The sequence below is a fragment of the Malaya genurostris genome, chromosome 3, assembly GCF_030247185.1.
Source record: "Malaya genurostris strain Urasoe2022 chromosome 3, Malgen_1.1, whole genome shotgun sequence".
Classification (NCBI taxonomy): Eukaryota; Metazoa; Arthropoda; class Insecta; order Diptera; family Culicidae; genus Malaya; species Malaya genurostris.
Genome location: NC_080572.1, coordinates 300815298 through 300839319, shown reverse-complemented (window position 1 = coordinate 300839319; position 24022 = coordinate 300815298). Strand labels below are relative to the sequence as shown.

At 35.8% G+C, this 24022-nt stretch overlaps 1 protein-coding gene across 2 annotated transcripts in view; it reads left to right on the top strand.

Annotated features, from left to right (window-relative positions):
* The first annotated feature begins 676 nt into the window (after positions 1-676).
* LOC131433834 (uncharacterized peptidase C1-like protein F26E4.3) overlaps positions 677-24022 on the top strand; it is a 135241-nt gene continuing 111895 nt past the window's right edge. The window contains exons 1-2 of one of the 2 annotated variants that reach the window (XM_058600439.1): positions 677-1229; positions 21148-21179. The gene's annotated coding sequence lies outside the window, so the exon portion shown is untranslated. The remainder of the gene's footprint in view (positions 1230-21147; positions 21180-24022) is intronic. The other variant, XM_058600441.1, reaches the window with a different exon arrangement.

Below are 24022 nucleotides of genomic sequence, written 5' to 3'. Positions count from 1 at the left end.
TTTGCAAAGTACTTCGAAATTTCAAATTATTTGCGATCAAATGTCTGCGAACAGTTCCGTAAGATATATTTAAACCTTTTTCGGCCAATTTTGAAGCACCTTCGCGTAAAGTTAATGTCGGATTCTTCAAAAACAGGTTAGATCTATTTAGCAGATCTTGTTTGATTCCTGATTCCAGAAATAGTGGTTAAAAATTCCAGAATAGAAAATACTTTACTTTACTTCGATTTCGGAAGGGGACAGGGCCCCTTTAACCAACTTTTCTGGTGTACATAATCAGCATCTCTCGGAATCTATCGCGCATCGGTATACGATGAAAACGCCTACCGATAGGCTTCCGAACTTTGGCTGCTCATCAGCCGCAATCCAGTTTAGAATTATCAGAGAGAGAAAGAGAGAGAGAGTGTCCGGGTGCATTTTGCTACTCAACACCACCCACACCCGTTCTTCCACAGGGAAAATCTTCAAAACAATCGACCACTCAGCGGCGGCTAACATACAGTTTGAATTTGAGTTCCACCGGCGCGCGGTATGTAATCGATATGCACACCAGCGACCCACAGTCCCGTAGTCAGTGCTGTCGTTCGTCGATGGGATTTGCAAAGAATGAACGGCGGAGGTGATAGAGAAGGAGTCCTGAATAATAAAATATCAACAGTTTGCAGAGAGCGATTGTGGTTAGTGTTTTCCGCAACGTCGAACTTCGAACATCGCGCGCCGATTAACGCAGCATTATTTCCACGTGAGCAGCCAGTCATCGGTGTGTGTACGTGTTGGTACGAGTGTGTTTGTGTGTGGGCGCAATACTCCAGCGGAGATCCTATGATTTTTTTTTTGTTTCGGGCGTAGTGGACAAAATTTAATAGGTCTTTTTTGCCGTGAGGTGACTGGGAAACTGCGAGCCCGGGGTGTAGTTGAGAGGTGACTGCACAGCACACCACTCTGGTAATCGGAGACGGACTGTGAAATGAGCCAGTGCATGCTTGGATGTGCAGTTTGGTTTTCGGTTCCCTTTCGGAAGGTGGCTGGGAAATTACTAGTGGATTACTAGATTTTGCACTGTTGACAAAAAATAAAAACACAAAAAAGCGCCGAATAGAAACGAAATAAATAGTGTGGCCCGGAATTTGTCGGGTGACGAGAAGAACTTTGATTTATTTGTTGTGTTTGAAGCATTCGGACTGAGCGTGTGCTAGTAAGTGTCCATTGCCCACTGATCGAGTTCTCAGGTATGTTCTTTTTACTTGATTTAACTGAATATATGTTAGAAAAAATCGTGCCTTATCTTTTTAAAAATTTATTGAAAAATTACATTTAATTAAATTCTAGATAAAGTGACAGATTACAGTTTTTATTTTGCAATTGAAACTGTATCCGTGTTAATTAAAATTCAACGTTTCATTTAATGTTTTGTATTTAGACTGAATAATTTCGAGTGATTTAAATCAAATGAATAATTAGAGATGACAGGGTCAAACTTCACAAACCTGGACTCAAATGAACGGGTTTTATGCTTAAATTGCTCTTCGCATTTTTGAAATGCTTTTCTAGAAACAATTTAGACATGCATCATCGATTTGATATCTCTCAGCTACAACTTGTATGGCATCTAATTTCCAACCTTCTTTTTGGATCCTGCAAAAATACTTAAAATCACATTTGAACCATTGGAATCTCTCACGATACCGTCAATTCATGAATCTTTCCGCTCCGTACGTATCCAGGAATAACGCTAGGCCTCAGGCGCACTTTTCTTCACATAGAGAATGGAAACAGCGCAAATTAAGCTCATTTCGTAGACAGAAAAAAACAGATGCTTGTAGAAATTAACAATCATGTTGATGACAGATGTCAATACTTTCAGTATGACATATGAAATCTAAGTCTTTTTCGGAACATTGGAACCACACTTAGGACGAGTCATTGAATATCTAGACATCTTATTCCTAGACATAGATATTTCCCGTGTAGTCCAGAGACGTCATCTGGTAGAACTGCGTGTTTTTCGCACCGAGCTTAACGAACCAAACAAATAGGAGAACAATCAATTATTTACGATGTCAACATCAACAGCTCTTTTCACCGGTCCAGCAAAGTGCAGCAGCAGCACCACTGAAGACGCTGAAGCTCGAAACATTCGAGTTCTATTTTCAAATGAATGATCGAGTTCGTAAATTACCTCGAGTCGAATGCAAAATTTTAAACGGACAAAAACAAACCCATTTAGATTCCTGGTTGTTGGTTTGGCGGATGCTGCGTAGGATTTCGTTCACCTTGTTGCGTCAAGTAGGTGCCCGATTTGCGGCAGAAAGCGAAATCAGCAAAAATACCTCGACCAGGCGAAACAACGCAAAACTGCGCACACAGAGTTCTCGTCCTGGTCCATGCCATATTAGAGTACGGTTGCGATTTGCTAATAAACGGACGATTGATGGCAGATAGGTGTCAATGAAAAAGTGTTTTTTTTTATTATTTCTGTTCAAATTAAGACTACAGATGTTGGAATAATTTTACGTATTTGATTAAGAACTCGTGCATTGGATATTGTTTTCTATTAGATTTGATTTCTACGATCTATTTGATCGTTTCTACGATTGAATATGACGATACTAACATTATGTGTTTGTGTTTTCTGATACATCCGCGAATAAAATTTTGATTTAGCAAGGGATATGAAGTTGCACATAGAAGCTAAAGCCTTTAATCACAACGACAAGAAAGGCAATGTTGAGCAAAGTTCTCTGAAGCTGAGGATCTATAAAAGTATTATCTGTTCACTTATACCGACATACATTGATGAGGCAGTAGGCGTTCGCGTTGGACATGGAAAATATCCACTTCCTTAAAAATTTTGGTAAAGTGCTCTGAAAAACATGAAAATAATCCCCTATAGGCGTTTAAAAAAACCGACAAGTGTTTAGAAACACGACCGATCACAATGACATTGAATATGCACAAGCAACAAGAGTGTAAGTCGGTTCGATACTGATCAGGGTTGCCATAGATACGAATTAATCTGTGACTTGCAGATTTTTCAGACAATTTCGTGATCTTGATTCTGTATAAACAGGTTACAGATTTTTTTGCCAGTTATACAGATTTTTATATATACGAATTATAGAATCAATAGCAATTGAAATCCGAAAAATTAACAATTTTTCACATTGTTTTCCTAAGGTTACGGAGAAAAAGTGATCGTTGAATAATGTCTGTATCAAATTGCGTACAATTCTCGTGTGGCAGTTTCTCTTAGTGTGCTTTCTTTTGCAAAAAAAAATATATCCTAATCTTTTTTTTCTGCGATTGATTTATGAAGTAGTTCCAATAATATCTTTTTTATTCGGAATGTTACGATTTTTGGACATTTTTTTGTACTGATATTCAATACAGTTTTCTGATTCTCTGATACCGACTTTCCTCCCAAATAATACGGATTAAGATGTGGTAACCCTGATACTGATCAGCAGTGCCAGATAATTGTATGGTCATTTCTGTAGATTGACTTTTTTCTCGAGAACTCCAGCGGTGTCAAACACGATACATACAAGAGAAGACCTTTCTGTTTTTAACCACCATGGAAAACAGTTTCCGTAGGAACATTGAAATTACCGTAGATTTTTTCTGCAGATCCGTAGAAAATTTCCAAATCCGTAGATCAACGGAACTTCCCGTGGTTCTGACGTCGTTGCCACACTGCAAATTGAGCAGTTGACTATTCGGTGAACGGATGACACAGTGAATATTTCGCCGATCCGCTCTACATGGAGGCAAGCGTTGAATGAGTAGAAAAATGTGACAGAGCATATATTTACAGATTCCGTTTGGTCTGAAAGTTCATACTGTGCACAATGGTGCGTCATTTTTTATGCATAACGCAAAGCCGAACGAAGCAGAAATGCTACTGAAAGAAATACGAGGTATGAATTACGAATCAAAACCGACGGCCGCATTAGGGGAATCAAGTGGATGACATCATTATGACATGCTGTGACTGGCTCGTAAAAACATAGGTTTATTTAAACTAATTTTTCAATGGTAAAATGGTTATTGAAATTCAAAAAGGACGTTGTAATACCTGTTTAAGTTGAATGTTTCCGGCTCGATTAGCAAGATATTGCTGGGTTATGTGCGTTCAAAATCATGACAGAAAATCACACACAGCTAGTTTTGAATTTTATAATTAGCACCCAGCCCCGTATAGTAAAGAGTAAGGCATTTTCAATGCCAAAAATTAGTTTTCAGTTTCAATTACTACGCAGAAACAGTCCAAGAAGGATACAATACGGAAAACTCCCAATTCAAAAAATTCAAAAATTAAAAATGTTGTTTCAACTAAAGTATTTCTGATTTAACTAACGCATCTGTTAATGTTCTAATTCCAACCGCGAGTATTGTTTTTTCGGACATTCCATGGCAATATAATTGAAAATACTCAAAAATCAAAAATCGCTTCCGAGATGAAATTATAGTATTCGTATTTGCTTGAAAGGGCAGAGTTGCTCGAAAATTGAGCGTCACTCAATTTTATAAAACGTGCACGTTGTCAAAATTTGAGTTTCCTTCCATCTACTCATTTTTCAGCAACAAAGCTATCAAGTTATTTTTTATTCAAAATATTAAAAATGTATTATCAAAATTCGAATGAATTTGACACTAAATTTTATGGAATTTCACTCAAAAATTCGCTCTACACTTATGTCGAAATACCTAAAATTCCCTGATTTTTCTGATTTTTCAGGTTTTTCTTATATTTCTGATATTTCTGATATTTCTGATATATCTGATATATCTGATATTTCTGATATTTCTGATATTTCTGATATTTCTGATATTTCTGATATTTCTGATATTTCTGATATTTCTGATATTTCTGATATTTCTGATATTTCTGATATTTCTGTTTGTTCTGATTTCTGATTTCTGATTTCTGATTTCTGATTTCTGATTTCTGATTTCTGATTTTTGATTGCTGATTGCTGATTGCTGATTGCTGATTGCTGATTGCTGATTGCTGATTGCTGATTGCTGATTGCTGATTGCTGATTGCTGATTTCTGATTGCTGATTTCTGATTTCTGATTTCTGATTTCTGATTTCTGATTTCTGATTTCTGATTTCTGATTTCTGATTTCTGATTTCTGATTTTCTGATTTCTAATTTCTGATTTCTGATTTCTAATTTCTGATTTCTGATTTCTGATTTCTGATTTCTGATTTCTGATTTCTGATTTCTGATTTCTGATTTCTGATTTCTGATTTCTGATTTCTGATTTCTGATTTCTGATTTCTGATTTCTGATTTCTGATTTCTGATTTCTGATTTCTGATTTCTGATTTCTGATTTCTGATTTCTGATTTCTGATTTCTGATTTCTGATTTCTGATTTCTGATTTCTGATTTCTGATTTCTGATTTCTGATTTCTGATTTCTGATTTCTGATTTCTGATTTCTGATTTCTGATTTCTGATTTCTGATTTCTGATTTCTGATTTCTGATTTCTGATTTCTGATTTCTGATTTCTGATTTCTGATTTTCTGATTTCTAATTTCTGATTTCTAATTTCTGATTTCTAATTTCTGATTTCTAATTTCTGATTTCTGATTTCTGATTTCTGATTTCTGATTTCTGATTTCTGATTTCTGATTTCTGATTTCTGATTTCTGATTTCTGATTTCTGATTTCTGATTTCTGATTTCTGATTTCTGATTTCTGATTTCTGATTTCTGATTTCTGATTTCTGATTTCTGATTTCTGATTTCTGATTTCTGATTTCTGATTTCTGATTTCTGATTTCTGATTTCTGATTTCTGATTTCTGATTTCTGATTTCTGATTTCTGATTTCTGATTTCTGATTTCTGATTTCTGATTTCTGATTTCTGATTTCTGATTTCTGATTTCTGATTTCTGATTTCTGATTTCTGATTTCTGATTTCTGATTTCTGATTTCTGATTTCTGATTTCTGATTTCTGATTTCTGATTTCTGATTTCTGATTTCTGATTTCTGATTTCTGATTTCTGATTTCTGATTTCTGATTTCTGATTTCTGATTTCTGATTTCTGATTTCTGATTTCTGATTTCTGATTTCTGATTTCTGATTTCTGATTTCTGATTTCTGATTTCTGATTTCTGATTTCTGATTTCTGATTTCTGATTTCTGATTTCTGATTTCTGATTTCTGATTTCTGATTTCTGATTTCTGATTTCTGATTTCTGATTTCTGATTTCTGATTTCTGATTTCTGATTTCTGATTTCTGATTTCTGATTTCTGATTTCTGATTTCTGATTTCTGATTTTTTATTTCTAATTTCTAAATTTTTATTATTTAGCAATTCCAAGACACGAACAAGATATATGTCCTAAAAAAATTCGTATTATTTGATAAAATTGTTCTTCATCGAAAAATATTAACCCCGTACTTTTTGATTTTGCCATTAGGGTGACCATTTCCATGTTAGGGTGAATAAAAAAAATCGATCTTTTGGAAAACAGGCTTTTTTGAAGTATTCCTGACTTGGTAATCAATTACCAGAGTTTTGAAATTTTCGTATATGTGATCAAGATAGAGGGCGCTACATGTTTTAATTTATTTTCAATTTTTACGTAACATATTTAAAATTAGCCAAACGAAATTTTTTGTTTTAGAATAAAAAAAATATTTTTAAAATTTCAAGTTTAAACTAAGTACAAATTATGAAAACTTCTATTCATAACTACCATTTCTAAAAAAAGTTCAAAAATTATTTTAAAAAATCGGTTCAGTGGTTACCAAAGTATGAATTATAATTTTACTTTCTAAAATCGATAAAGCTTAAAAAAAAATTAAACTTAAATTCAACTGATTCCCTTTAGCAAATGTAGAAGCGAAATAAAAAAACAACATTGTAAAATCATCCGATGATCTCGGTTGGCTTGTCGCCTAGCCAAAACTTGTTTGATTCACTACTAGAATGTTTCGCCAGTGACGTTTAACCAAACAATACAATCGACTGATTCCTCCCAAACGGACAGTTGCCAATTCTTGTGTTCGTGAATTAGAATGGAGACTGGCAGAGCCGGTTTAAATTCGATTGTTTCGGACAATATGCAGTGTAATTTGGGGTAATTTGAATATCGATTTAAGTTGATTGATGTGCAGATAATAGAAGGTCAAGCAAGGGTACCGATACAGTTCAGTCGATTCAGTTCGTTCGAATAAATTATTTAAAATGAACAGACTACTTTCATTTAGAAGTAGAACACATTTTTCTTCCTCCCAAGCCGATGATGGAATGATTACCTCGGATCGTGTCGTGACAGATAATTTATCAAAACGCAGCAACCCGGGAATTCATGGGCGCAGCGCGCGCACACACACAGTCAGATTACGTCATTCACCGCAATAAACAATTATCTTCCACCAGCAGCAGCCGATCCAGCCGCCGAATGCTTCTGCGATTCACGTGCCACCCAAGATTCGGCCACAGGAATGCCGCGTGCGAGTTTGAATTTCGCTTACCAGTGGCAATTCTCTGCGCATCGGGAAAGGCATTAACCATTAATCTAGAAGCGCCTCGAATTTGACACGCTTCCATCTGTGCGAATGTGTGGCGGCAGTGGCACAGGTTGTAACCGTGTGAAAAAAAGCGTTAAATCGTAGCACACTGTGAAACACGTTGGGAGGAGGGCCAAAGCCAAAGCTGTCAGTTTCAACTCTGTTTTCGTTCGTCAATTTACTTTACTTAGAGAACCTAACTCTCCCACGACTGTCCTCGCCCGCGTGAAATGTTCGTTTCTTATCGTAATCAATCACAATCAGCCTGACTTATGCTTTGTTTACCCACACTTGATCACTCTTTTGTGTTTATCGGTTGTTTACTGGTGAATTTGTGCTTTGGTAGACGAAGAACTGATGACCCGCTAGACGGCGCTAGTTGCGTGTGCAAATAAAACAGTTCTACATTTTGTTTGTGTGTACTGCGAACGAAGTGCGTTTTGTTGGGCAATCTTTTTTTTTTCAAGCTAAACAAATCTGATCGATATATGTTTCCTTGAGGAGGCGCTACGAGTTCCTAACTGATAAGATAAAAGTGGCCAAAAATAAAAAAAGGTCGGACTCTCGTGCGGCACTTATCTTCCAACTATTGTGGTACCTTCTTGCGAATAGTCACTTGCCATAAAATCCGTAATCTGAATATGAGGCAATTATTTTCTCGGAAAACAGTGACTGCACACTGGAATTCAAAACAAGGAAGCTGCTGCTCCTGTTTGACAAGATTTATCAGCGAGTGTAAATCAGTTGAGCGGTGTTTCGGACTGACAGACAGCCACTTGAATTTCAAGTTCGCATATTTGTTTGGGGCTTTCGACGTGCGATTGGCGACAGGAAACATTTGTTCTGGAACTGAAGAAGTAAGACAATATATCATACTAGGAATGCGATAGCACTCTCGTGGATGACTAGGAAATATCATTTTGTGTTTGTGATCGGGTTATATAAGAAAATCTGTGGCACACGTGGACCTAAATGAATGCGATAACAATAGGGTATTCGGTGTAATGTTTTCACAAATTGAGTTTCATTGGAATCTTGGATGATTAGTTTAGCTTTCAGTAAAATCACGGGTGGGTAATGTCAGAGACATACATGGATGACGTGAATACGAATAAAACTGGAATACTTTCCCATACTTCGGATAATTTTTTTTTAGTTTGAGCAAATTCTATACCTATGTGTTATAAGAAAAGTAAACAAACATAATTAAAATAAATTTTTGTCAAGTCTTACGAAAAATTTTTGAAATGATTGCATTTTTCATGATACTGTAAGTCAAACGATGTCAACGACCAACGTCTAACATGTAAAAAAAAAATCAAGAGAAACCGAAAACTTACAAAAATGCTCGTATTTAAGTTAATATGTTTATGTTTTCTTTTAAGGGTCGTGAAATACTCAGAGTATGAAGTGAAGAGAAGAAATGTAGAAAAATTCTTTCACGCATTTAGAGACACGAGTTCTTGTAGCATCTTCTACTGGATTGAAAATGTTGTATACAACATAGATAAATATCGAGCAGCTTCTGTCAATTTATCGTCGATCATCAACACTGATCAACCCTCCGGAATCAAAAGTCACTCTCACAGATCTTTGAATTTGATCGATGACTCAATAGTAGCTTTCAAATGAGCCTAAGCTCTTTTAAATCGGTTTGGCAATTTCTGAGAAAATTGCGTCGTAAAAAAACAACGTGTTTGTCGGTTACCTCATTTATATCATCATATCTCCATAACCAGATGTCACAACCATTCGATTTTTGAACTTGATCAAAGAAAAATATTTTGAAGAATACCACACATTTATACATGAGAATGTGAGAGATATGAGAAAGGCATCATTACACCACTAGGTGGATTAAAAAAGGGTTTCGATTATAAGTTTTTAAGGTAAACTTTTCCAAGTGTAGGACTCGATAAGGATTTCATCCAATATTTTTATTCCAAATTTCACAGATTTTTTTTATTCACTAATACATCACTTTTTTGTAGGTGGATTTGGTGTAATCTCAAAAATTTTTGTTTTGTGAAAATCGACTTTGGGGCTTGAGAATTTGAGACCATGTAACTACGGAGATCCGCGTGGAAATAAACCGCATGATGGGAAAAATATTTTTTAATGGAAATGTATGAAACGTCCAGATCTGGTATAACCTGAAAAAAACAAAATTTGTGAATATCGACTTAGGGACTTTGATAGTGGCATAAAGCGATAATCGGTCAAAATAGTGGAGTACAGGGTTACCAGATAAACGGATTTTTCAGATACTGAATTTTAAACGAATTTTGCAAAAAATGCTGATTTCATACAGATTTTTAGGCGAGTCTGTTTTTCTATAATATAATGAAAGAGGAGCGTTATTAATCGGTTGGACAAATTTCACTGGATTAAATCATTGAAAACATGCGCAAGTTAAACTCAGTAGCACTAATGAACTCTTGAACTTCCAGAATGCACCCATAGTTTGTAGTACATGTCATAGTTATGAACGATAATAGCTAAGTCATTTTTTTCGAGATTGATATAATTTAACAACCAATTGATCCGGAAACATTTAACTTAAACATGAATGGCATCGTCGGTTTTCAGTATTTCAGTAGCGTACTATTGAAAAATTGGTTTGAATTGAGCTATGTTTTCACGAGCCAATCACAGCATGTCATAATGATGTCATCCTTTAGTCACTTTTGTCACTGGCTGCCTGCGAACGAAACATGTAGCTTGTATAGTGAATCGGCAACAAATCAGGAATCAGAACAATTTGGCTCGAATGGCACGTTCTCCTTGATATTTGGAGATTTGTGGCTTGCCATCCATATTGTTTGTTTTCATTATTTTCCCGATATGTAAGAGGGAGGGATCGAAGGGAAATGGTAAGATTTGAACTACAAGAATGAGGAAAATTGACGACACAAAAACACATAAAGCAGAGTTGCTATTAACACATATAGCAAACAGAGTAACATCCATATCCAGCTCGCTAGATAGTCACTTTTACGCGATGTATGGATGCCATTTTCCGTCTGCTATATAGCGTGTTCGCTTGAGTATATTGAATACCGATCAGCTGTTGATTCTCCAATAACTAGCAGGGAAATTTAGAACTATCGGCGATAGATTTTTCGTACCTAATTTAAAGCGCTTGTATCTCGCCTATTTGTCGATGGATTTGCCACACGTGAATCGAAGTCATTACTTGAATATTGTAACTTAAAAATAAATTGATTTTTCGATGGGATTGTGCGTATACGGAAAACTCTAATGGCTTGTTAATGGATTCTAGATTCTAACACAATACAGTTATAACATAAAACGTATGTCATGTCAATTTTGGAATACAACAGCATACTATGGAACCTATGTACTTCCGTACACGAAGAATGCATCGACTCTATCCAAAAAACAATTTATACTGTATGTGTTTCGTAAACTAAACTGGACTAAATTTCCCCTTCCATCATATGAGGCTCGTTGTAAAGACTGTCCCAGAAAGTATGGACGCACTTTGATTTCGCTGTAAATAAGTCACAAGTGTTAGATATTCAAATTTTATTCGATATACTGATAATATTAGACTACAACAACAGAATATTATTCTCAACATTTGCTACTTAGCCATTGTAGACTAGCTGGCGCACCTTCTTGCGAACGTTCCTCATTAAATTCCGTACAGACTTCTTGGCGACAAGTTTTGACACTTTTTTCCAATCTTTTTCGAACTGTTGAATGGTTTCGGCTGCCGAGACATGTTTCCTAAGATGTGCCTTCGTCAATACCCAAAATTCCTCAATTGGTCGAAGTTGCGGGTAATTTGGTGGATTCATGTCTTTTGGGACGAAAGTGACATTTTAGGTAGTATACCATTCTACCGTTGATATCGAGTAGTGGCTAGAAGCAAGATCTAGCCACAAGACAACAGTATCATTGTGGCTTCGAATCATGATTAGAAGTCGTTCTTGTAAACATTCCTTGATGTATATTTCGCTGTTCATTGAAGCAGTGGTAATGAAAGGTTTCGAAATCTTACCGCAGCTAAAAATTGCTTGCCAGACCATAGCTTTCTTATCAAATTTTTCGACTTCAATCGATGTCTCGGACTGGTTTAACACTTGCCCTTCTCGCACCATATAATATTGTGGTCCCGGCAAGGATTTGTAATCGAGTTTCACGTAGGTTTCGTCTTCAATGATTATGCAGTTTAAATTTCCAGCAAGAATCGTATTGTACAGCTTTCGAATCCTCGGCCTGATCGATGCTTCTTGTTTCGGACTACGTTTTGGTTGTTTCTGCTTCTTATAGGTTCGAAGATTCAAACTTTCTCTAGCACGAATAACATTTGACTTCGAAGTGTCCACTTTTTTGGCCACATCCCGAACTGAAACCTTCTTCTTTTGCTCGAACGCCTTCAGTATACGTTTATCCACCTGAGGGTTAGCAGGACCTTTCTTTCGATACGTTTTCGGTTTATCCTCAAAGGTGTTATCCTCATCGAACTTCCTGATTGCATTTCGCACAGCTTTTTCACTTAATCTTTCCATTTCTGCTATCTTTCTCAGTGACAGTCCGCGTTCTGTGTACCATTTGTACACAATTTTTCGACGTTGTTCTGCTCAAAATTCACGCATTTCGAAACAAACTAATGAAAACGAATAAACAACTGCACAAGTGGTTAGAGAAGAGCGTAAACAACAGAACGCAGTCAGCATTCGACAGAGTTTGGCACAAAGGTTTAATAGCAAAAATGTCTGATTTCCAGTTTCCTATTTATTTGATCAAAATGATTCAAAATTATTTAATTGATCGTACTCTTCGGGTTAGCTATCAGAATTGTAAATCTGATTGGCTACCCGTACGAGCCGGTGTTCCGCAGGGTTCGAGTGTAGCTCCAATCTTGTACAATATTTTCACTTCTGATCTTCCAAATCTACCCGTTGGTTGTCAGAAAACGCTATTCTGTGACGACACAAGTCTGTTAGTCACAGGTAGAAATCTAAGAGTGATCTGCAGTCGCCTACAAAGAAGTTTTAATATTTTCAGTGATTATCTGTCAAAATGGAAAATTAAACCAAATGCAGCAAAAACGCAATTAATTATCTTTCCTCATAAGCCAAGAGGTGCTTTTCTTAAACCAAACAATAATCACATTCTCAAATTGAATGGCTTGGAATTGACATGGTCTGATCAAGCTAAATATTTAGGTTTAATGTATGACAAAAAACTCACTTTCAAGGATCACATTGAAGGAATCCAGGCAAAGTGTAATAAATATATTACATGTTTATATCCTCTTATAAACAGAAATTCTAAGCTCTGTCTAAAAAAACAAATTATTAATTCATAAACAAATTTTCAGACCAGCCATTCTTTATGCAGTACCAATTTGGTCAAGTTGTTGTTCCACCAGGAAGAAAACGCTTCAAAAGATTCAGAATAAAATTCTGAAAATGATTTTGAAGCGTCCTCCCTGGTTTAGTACAAATGAGTTACACAGACTCACAAATATAGAACCAGTAAGTTAGTATATAAGTTTCTTTTCCTTATTACACAAAACAAGTAGGTTTAGAATTTTCCCTACACAAAAATCTCAGAATCGCGGAAGCAAATGATGTCTTCGTAGCAAAGTCCTGGTATTACATTCCTTTTGTGGAATTTTGCCTTTCTGTTTCAACAGACTTCGCAGCCGATTCTTAGTGTACCGAATCATTGCATGGCTAGTACTATGGATCCTACTGACACTAAGAATCCTTCCAGGTCAGGGCTCGAACATACGACAACTGGCTTGTAAGACCAGCGTTCTATGCATTGAACCTCCAACTCGGGACAAATGATGTCCTCAAGGTAACAACTTAATCATATATATATATATATATATATATATATATATATATATATATATATATATATATATATATATATATATATATATATATATATATATATATATATATATATATATATATATATATATATATATATATAATAGGGCTGAAAAGTCACCACTTGTGGCTGAACACCCAATGTAAATCCTAATAATTTAATTTTAACTAATATTCCAATAAATAGTTAGTTAAAAAAAAACAGAACGCAGTCTTGAAAATTGACAGATTCTGAACCACTGCGAAATGGCAGCGGTTTTTGGTTGCGTCCATACTTTCTGGGACAGTCTTTATGCTCTTAAACTTACAAACACTCGAATAACGTCGCAAAGCTACAATGCTTTATTTTATCAACGACATTGTTTCTCAACAATTGCTGAATTATTGCTGTCACAGCTAACATTTCATGCTACTAGCAGCCTCTTAGAAGTCGTCAAACCCTGTAATTTGTTCGTATTAAATAAAAATTTGTTCGAAAACCAAAAAAAAAAAAGCCTTTACATAAATTACGTAACAATTGATATAAAAAGATGTAAAATAAGTTATACGGATTTTTTCTCCTCTGCCACCATGACACAAAATGAAATACGGAAATTCAAAGCGTCTGTTGGCAAACACAAACCCATGTTTGATTTCAACAACTCAAATTGTTTGATATATACTGAAAATTAACTAAGAACTCATATGCATTTCGGCCACTGTATGGTGAAGTGACTCAGTAAAGCAGTGCTGGTGACTGCCGATAATTTGGCAGAGAGCGGCTCGATATTTCTCTACATTGTATACAACATCGTCATTCTGGTAGATGATGCTACAAGGACTCGCTGCCTCCAATACATGAACCGTGAGAGAATTTTTTTAATTTTTTTCTCTCCGCCTCATACTCTGAATATTTTACGGCCCTTACCCAAATAGATACAGTTTTGCAATGATCGGTGTTGTATGGAATTTACCAAGAGAGAATCACAGATTAACAATTAACAATCGCAGAAAATCGAATCGATGATTCGACTTGATAATTCTCATACTAGGTTGCAATATTCCAAAACCCTTGTGTGGATCATTCGCAGGCATTTTCATAGACACAACTTATACAAAGGGTATATAATATTTTTAAAAGAAATTACTATCAAACAAAAAATCTATTCAACAGAATTTTCACTGCCTTATCGTTTAACCTTTTCTATCTACAAACAAAACTTCTCGTAAATCTTCTCAGCAAAGAAATCATTGTTTTTTGAATTAACAAAAATATTACTGGTTTTAAATCTGTCAGAGCAACACTAGTTGTTAAATGGTTTCCGCCAAATTATACACTCCTTTTCATTGAAAAATACTTTGAGAGTTCCTGTCTCAAACTCTAAGCAAGCCGGGATAGGTATCGAACCAAGATAATTATTGTGAAGAACGGAATTCTATGTTTCTTTCGACATAGCAACCGGGTTAATTCTAAGTATCTCTTACTCATTAGTTGCATTTTCAATGACATCGTGATCATGTCCACAGAACACACACAAAAAAAAATCGAACTCAAAAATTTTAATCACAAAAACAAACTTAGCACAAATCGATGCTAATTTGCTCGTCGTAAAAATTAATTCAGCTGTCACAGTTGTTCAGAGAAAGAAATGTGTCGCTGCACTCCACAAATTTTGGACAGTGTGGACATGTTGGTCAGGTCCGTCGGAGTGGTGCAATGGTAAAAAAAATCAAAATGCAAATTTGGCACTTGAGCGGTAAATTATGATTACTGCGCGCATTCGCCTACAGCAAGCAAGGTCCTATTCGGAATGCGATTTGCCACCACAACCCGTCAGAATTCGGAGCAATTATATCGAGTCCACTTGTGTTGAACATATGAAATACATGAAAATAGAGCTATCGGCAAAGGTTTTTATGAAAAGAGGGAGGTAGGTGGGGGTCAATGTCACTGTCACCAGCAGTTATTTCACTGCGACTTAAACCGAAGGCTACGAAAAACATATTTGTTTTCAGTAAAGAATGCTGAAAACACTTGTGCCAATAAAAACTCTCAATGTTCGTTGTGTGGTGGATCCGAAACGTTGGAAGTTCCAGAAAATTTGTCATGTGTTTTAACAGTTAAGTTTCATGTTAAGCCGAGCTTGTAACTGACGTCACAGCCTGTCACATGCAAATAAGTGCCACGTGACCGTTTTGTTTTTATATTCAACTTTTGTTCTGACATTTTTTATCGGTCAACTCAGTCGATACTTAGAACCGAAAGCTATTCAAGTCGAGTTCACCGAGCCGAAGAATTTCGTCACCTGTATCGATGTCGGCGACTGTCGTCATAAACTTCCTTTCCTCACCACCGATCTTTACTTGTTTGCATCTCGTTTCACTTTTTTTTCAGCCTGAATCCGCCTCGTCACTGTCACTGCATTGTCGCACTCTCTCGGTATCAAACGACGGCACTTTACCGGTTTTCGTCAGAGTCTGCGGCTTCGATTGGAACAGCTGTCAGCACGTTTCAGTGCTGCGGTTTTTTCTATCCAACCATCCTGTCCCCCCGCCCTCTCTCGGTGTAGTGAGTCATGGCTACTGGATTCTACCGGCCTACTCGGATTTGGTTCTTGGACCGCGTTCTACGCACATCAGGAACCAATCAGCTGAGGTTGGCGTAATTTTTGCTGGGTTTTGTTTTTGTCTGCGGTTCACTTTGTATGGTTTTTTTTGTTGTTGTAAATACTGCTGCTGCAACCTGTCCACAGCACATGTCAATCGATCAATACTGGATGTGTCTAGAAAATGAATACTCTCATAGCTCCACTCTTCCGGAGACTACAAACAAAACTTTAAAATGCGCTTTCCTTTAGAAGTGGGTAACCCATATTTCCAATTCAAATCAGTCGAATCTGTGACATCATTTTCAATTCGAAAGATGTTTTTGCGTCTACCCATTCAAGGGAATTCTGTTAAAGATTGATAAGCTTTGAATCATTATTATTATTATTAATTTCAACTGTTGGGTCCTAAATAGTACAAAGGGATAACATTAAGTGTCATTTCTCACGGAAAGAAAGAGTTATTCTGGGAAGAATTAAACATTTTCCGACAGAAAATGTAAACTACTAGGTTGAAACAACAGATAGAAACAACATCAATTTGATCTTCTTCAGCTTCTCAAACTGTTCTACAAACCGAGTGACTCTGGAGATGCGATGAAGCACAGTTCCGACCCTAATGAACGGAGCATCGTACATGTACGCTTTGTACGTTCGATGAAATTTTTTTAAATAACTATTTAACTAATGAGTTAAAATTAAATTATCAAGATTTAAATTGGGTGTTCAGCCACAAGTGGTGACTTTTCAGCCCTATTATATATATATATATATATATATATATATATATATATATATATATATATATATATATATATATATATATATATATATATATATATATATATATATATATATATATATATATATATATATATATATATATATATGATTTGGTTGTTACCATGAAGACATCATCTGCTTCCGCGATTCTGAGATTTTTGTGTAGGGAAAATTCTAAACCTACTTGTATTGTGTAATGGAGAAAAAGAGTTTATATACTAACTTATTAACTAATACAGAGAGCGAATCGATTCAATTGAAGATTGCATCGATTTTTGTCGGAATTTGCTTATAATATTATTTGACATTACATCTAATGGTTCTATATTTGTGAGTCTGTGTAACTCATTTGTACTAAACCAGGGAGGACGCTTCAAAATCATTTTCAGAATTTTATTCTGAATCCTTTGAAGCGTTTTCTTCCTGGTGGAACAACAACTTGACCAAATTGCATAAAGCATGGCTGGTCTGAAAATTGGTTTATAAATTAACAATTTGTTTTTTAGACAGAGCTTAGAATTTCTGTTTATAAGAGGATATAAACATTTAATATATTTATTACACTTTGCCTGGATTCCTTCAATGTGATCCTTGAAAGTGAGTTTTTTGTCATACGTTAAACCTAGATATTTAGCTTGATCAGACCATGTCAATTCCAAGCCATTCAATTTGAGAATGTGATTATTGTTTGGTTTAAGAAAAGAAGCTCTTGGCTTATGAGGAAAGATAATTAATTGCGTTTTTGCTGCATTTGGTTTAATTTTCCATTTTGACAGATAATCACTGAAAATATTTAAACTTCTTTGTAGGCGATTGCAGATCACTCTTAGATTTCTACCTGTGACTAACAGACTTGTGTCGTCACAGAATAGCGATTTCTGACAACCAACGGGTAAATTTGGAAGATCAGAAGTGAAAATATTGTACAAGATTGGAGCTACGCTCGAACCCTGCGGAACACCGGCTCGTACGGGTAGCAATTCATATTTACAATTTCGATAGCTAACCTGAAGAGTACGATCAATTAAATAGTTTTGAATCATTTTGATCAAATAAATAGGAAACTGGAAATCAGACATTTTTGCTATTGAACCTTTGTGCCAAACACTGTCGAAGGTTTTTTCTATATCTAGAAGAGGAACCCAGAAGATTTATTTGCTTTTATCATGTTCGTTACTCTGACAAGTTGATGAGTAGTTGAATGTTCATGACGAAATCCAAACTGCTCTGGTAAAAAAATTGAATTTTCGTTTATATGAGACATCATTCTCAACAAGATTTCACTTTTATTCAATATAAGATAGCTGGCTATTGGTTGAACTCATGGAAGAGAAAACAGTCTAATTTGCCATTTTTTTTCAAAGTTATCCGTTGCAAATTTTCGACTTCGAGATTCAAGTCAACTCTATAACATTCGATTTAAAAAAAAAATCTCGACGTTTCTAATTCAACGCTATTCTAAGACATATGACATAAAAAAGAATCGGAAATCTCAAAATTTCAAGTCGATTTTTTTGTTTAGTGGTGCGAATTTTTTCTACTCGGATTTCTGAAGTAGCGCGGTTCCAAATCTACCCTAGATCACGACGTTTCAAAAATAATTTTTGATTTTAGAAATTTCGAATATTTTTGAAGTCATAGAGTCGATTTAAAACTTTGTTGTCGAGTATCAAAGAGGATAATTCATAAGGCGCGTTTGCCTTTCTCGTATTTCTAAAGCTCATAGCTCAGTAATTTGTGAAAGGATTTATATAATCTATGTTAACTACCAAAAGAATCGAAATTTTTCAACTCAAACGTGTATTGCAACAACATTGAAGTATTTCAATAGTACACTATTGAAAAACCTATTTCATTTGACCCATGTCAACACCAGCCAATCAGTACATGTTCTAAGGAAGAGAATTTACATATCTGCTGCTGTACAACAAATCGTTCTAGAAAAATGTTTCGAACAGTGCTTAATATCGTAGTGAGTTCCACAATTTGGTCCTTCTGAAAGGCAGGAATGAATCCCGTACAGCATCCTGATAGTTTCTTTCAATGAGACGCAAATGTTAGGACCACCTATTAGTGAAAAAGCTACAAACGAAATCACGTAAAAAGAAACCTCTTAACAAAAATTGGATAAGTTTGGATTCTATCGCCACTGCGAGCAGATGTATTGTGTGTCGTTTGCACAGCTAGTTTCGCTTCCGACTACGTCACAGCTGCTAGTCGTTTGCATTGGTGAAAAAACAACGAAAAGAGGACAACGGTGGGGAGCATCACACAAAATGAGCCGTTCTAATGGCTTTAAAAGTTTTCTAAAGATCTATTAGGATTTCTTCTTCGTGCATCGAAGGTAAAAATCCTCAGTTTAGTGCAACTATAGAACAGTTTGGTTAGATTTGTGCACTTTTCGCTGTGTGAAATTCACAGTAATCGAGATCAAGTGAAACCTTCTTTGTTTTTGCGAAAAATGTGAAAAAGGGGAATGCTTGCATAATTCATACAATTGATCAACTAATTGATATTCTGAAGTGCTACGGAACATGCCAGTTGTTTTCGTATTCACGACATCTAGTTATGTCTCTGACATTACCCACCCCCCTTTTTGCTTTCTCATATAGAAAGGTTATGCAATCACTTGAAAGACCGACCCGGAGGGCCAAGTGTCATATACCATTCGACTCAGTTCATCGAGCTGAGCAATGTCTGTGTGTATGTATGTGTGTGTATGTGTCAAATAATCTCACTAGGATTTCTCGGAGATGGCTGAACCGATTTTGACAAACTTAGATTCAAATGAAAGGTCTCGTGGTCCCATACGGAATTCCTGAATTTTAGCCGGATCCGACTTCCGGTTCCGGAGTTATAGGGTAAAGTGTGTTACATATTGTACACCGTAACTTAAACTGGTGGAAAAAACCGTAAAAAATGTTGTAAACTGGACTCAAAACCGTTATTCCCAATCTTAGGGTCAAATGGACGGTCTTTTGGTCCTACCAAAAATAACTACGGGTTCGAATCCTCTCTCTGCGGTAACATTTTCGCAGTTTTGTTAGATATTGATCCAATTAAAAACTAACTCAAGACGTCTCTACGTCTTAAAAAGACTTGTTAGTCATTGCAGCGTCATGAGTTTTTCTCTTTAATACTCGTTGAAACTAAACATTTTGGAAAACTATAATTTTGAGTTATTTGTGGTTATTTCGTACTACAGAAAATTTTGTCATAAATTGCTGATCATATTTCCGACATCTTGGGGAAGAAATTTTGTTGTTGGTTCAGATACAACAAGAGATATTCACGATTAAGTTCTACCCATTCCTGTACAGGGTAAATTTTCAAAAGGCGCCCCGTATTCACCTCAGACAAAGGAGACCTCAGTTTATTGAACTTAGTATAATAAATCATCATTACAAACTTTATTGGAAAATTATTTTGTCGTAGCAATCTCATAACAAAAATTGTTACACTTCAAGCATCCTAATAGCTTGAAATTATAGAAAACTCAAGTAGGTTGGCATAAAGCGTTTTTTTTATTATAACAACAAAACAGTTCTGAAGCTAGCAAATACACCAAATAAAAGATACTGGCTTTGGGCCTTGCGAAAGCTAAATCATACTCTAAACGATTTTAATTACCTGCACAGACAGAAGAAATGTTGCCCTTCCGGCATTAAACAAGTATTTTTGGCACCGGATCGTGTCGAGAGATGAGAAATAGAGTTATTTAGAAAATCTCAAACATATTAAATCATTGGTCGACCTTGGTTCACCATCGACATCAACAGCAAAACCTAAACACTTCGGAAATAAAACGATGCTGTGAGATCGAGAAGGTATCTTGTACTATGAGCTTCTCAAATCAGGGGAAACTGAAAGTACTAATCGTTAACGAGACATGGGAAAGTCATTTTGCATCATGACAACACACAGTAAGTACGGCCTTAAGCAACGTTTCAGAATGTAGGTGGAAACTTTCGCCCCACACGTCATATTCCACGAATTTGGTCCCCTCCGACTATCATTTCTTTTCATCGTTTCTCTGGATAGCACTATTATAGGAATGGCTTCTTGATTGGTTCGCTGTTAAAGACCTGGTTTTCGTGAGTTGGTGAAAAGATGAAAAAAATTATAGATTTCGAAGGTAATTATTTTGAATAAAGTATCTGGAACTGATTACCTACAATAAACATGTTTTTTTCCATTGGAAAAGTGTCGCAATATTACCTGAGGCAACTGGAATATCTCCGAAACTGGAAGTGTCTGTGTTTGTTCTTCTAACTTGGTCTATTAATCAATAGTAGAATTCAAATCGGCAAATTATCGGATTAAGGGAATTGACAAATGAGTAATTGAAGTTTCAATATCTTCTTTTTGCAGGGTTAAATCATTTCTGGAGCGCATTTTGCCAGGTAAGTAGTCAGGAATATTTTAAGGGAAGATAATTTATCAACAATAGTTTTTAAGAGAGGATTGAGGGCCATTTTTCGACACGAATACGTGGCTGAACCTAAATATCGAATATCGAAAAAATATGTTCAGCAGTTTGCGATAAAATTTTCAGCGGTATGAGATAATTACAAATAACTCAAAAATGAAGTTTTCTCAAATGCTCGGTATGAACGAGCATCTATGAGAAATTCAGTGTCAAAGTAAGGCGCGCAAAATTTCAACCGCATGAATTAAAGACTGTCCCAGAAAGTATGGCGCAACCAAATACCGCTGCCATTTCGCAATGGTTCAGAATCTGTCATTTTTTTATGGCTGCGTCCTGTTCTTCACACTCTTCTCTAACCACTTGTGTAGTTGTTTATTCGTTTTCATTAGTTTTTTTCGAAATGGGTGGACTTTCAGCAGAACAACCTCGATTAATTGTGTACAAATGGTGCACAGAACGTGGACTGTCACTGAGAAAGATAGCAAAAATGGAAGGAGTAAGTGAAAATGCCGTGCTGAATGCAATCCGGAAGTTCAGTGAGGATAAACCGAAAACGGGTCGAAAAAAAGGTCCTGCAAACCCTCAGTTGGATAAACGTATACTGAAGGCGTTCGAGCAAAAGAAAGAGCTTTCAGTTCGGGATGTGGCCAAAAAAGTGGGCACTTCGAAGTCAAATGTTCTTTGTGCTAAAAAACGTTTGAATATTCGAACCTAAAAGAAGTAGAAACAACCAAAACGTAGTCCGAAACAAGAAGCATCGATCAGGCCGAGGGTTCGAAAGCTGTACAATACGATTCTTGCTGGAAATTTGAACTGCATAATCATGGACGACGAAACCTACGTGAAACTCGATTAGAAATGCTTGCCGGGACCACAATATTATACGGTGCGAGAAGGGCAAGTGTTTAACCAGTCCGAGACATCGATTGATGTCGAAAAATTTGATAAGAAAGCTATGGTCTGGCAAGCAATTTGTAGCTACGGTAAGATTTCGAAACCCTTCATCACCACTGCATCAATGAACAGCGAAATATACATCAGGGAATGTTTAAAAAAACGACTTCTAATCATGACTCGAAGCCACAATGATCCTGTTGTCTTCTGGCTAGATCTTGCTTCTTGCCACTAGTCGAAATCAACGGTAGAATGGTAGCGAGATACCTCCCACCGATGATAACGCAAATATGTTAATAATTTGTTGCTAATCAGTTAAGGTAATTTAGAATTTGTTGCTCAATGTTTTCAAATTTTTAGTTCATATGAAGTTACCAAAGCACTCAATTCTGCTCAATTTGTTTTATTTTTCCAAGTACTTGGCTAAGTTATTATGAAGTTAACGAAGTACTCCTTTCTAAGTAAGTTTGAAAACAAATTAAAAACCATTGGATTATTTGTTGGTATTTAGTCACGAAAATTTTGAATTTGTTGCTCAATTATTTTAATACTTCGATAATTTCATATGAAATAACCGAAGTAAATTAGAAACCCAGTGGATCATTTGTTGCTTATAAGTTGCTAATTAGCTAGAGAATTTTGAAATTGTTGCTCAATTTATTTTATTTTATCATGTACTTTCCTAAAACATGACTGGCAAGACTGAACCGTTTTTCCTGGGCAAAATAAAACAGTGCCTGAACGACATATTGAACAATAATTATCTAATCACTATAGTCTGGGTCCCGGCTCACTGCTCCATTCCTGGCAATGAAGGAGCCGATATTTTAGCCAAACGTGGTGCTATTGAGGGTGAAATTTATGAGCGACCGATTGCTTTCAACGAATTCTATAGCGCGTCTCACCAAAGATCACTTGCCAGATGGCAAGCTTCTTGGGATAGAGATGATCTGGGTCGGTGGATGCACTCAATTATTCCGAAAATATCGACAAAGGCATGGTTCAGGGGACTGGATGTGAGTAGGGATTTCATTCGTGTGATGTCTAGACTCATGTCCAATCACTACACGTTAGATGCACATCTCCTTCGAATTGGGCTCTCCGAGACTAATCATTGTGCTTGCGGAGAAGGTTATCGGGATATTGATCATGTCGTTTGGACATGCGTGGAGTATCGTGATGTCAGATCTCAACTAATAAATTCTTTGCGTACCCAAGGTAGACTATCCAATATCCCAGTTCGAGACATTCTTGCTTGTCGTGACCTTTCATACATGAAACTTATTTATCATTTCATAAAGAAAATTGGAGTTTCAATTTAATAAAGGCCCCTTTTAAGACTTAGCTCTGATCCCAGCTGCGTCCATGAGTTCAACCAATAGCTAAATTAGAATAAAAGTTATGTAATGATACAAACAAACTCGAAACAGTTTATGAAATTATCAACAAAATGTCAAAAAAAACAGCTTATTTTATAATTTATAGAAGGTAATCGTTTGGTTCAAATAATATTTCCGAGTAGATTTCATAATTAATGACGAGTTACCTAAGATGATATTTAAGCTATAAGAGAATATGTTTTAATAAATTCAAAACGTTGTGACTATGTTAGAATTAAATTAGGATAAGAATATTATGTAAAAGTGATGCTACGGCGAAGAAAAACTTATGTAAACTGCCTTAAGAAAAAAACGTATTTATGAAAAAAAAATGTACTTTCCTAAATTCCTATTAACGTAACGAAGTACCCTTCCTAGTTAAGTTCGAAAGCTAATTTAAACCCATTGGATAATTTGTTGCTAATTTAATTATGGCAATTTTGAATTTGTTGCGCAATTATCGAAACCCAGTGGATAGATTCTTGTTAATAAGTTGCTAAATAATAACGGTAGTTTTCAATTTGTTGCTCATTTTTTTCACATA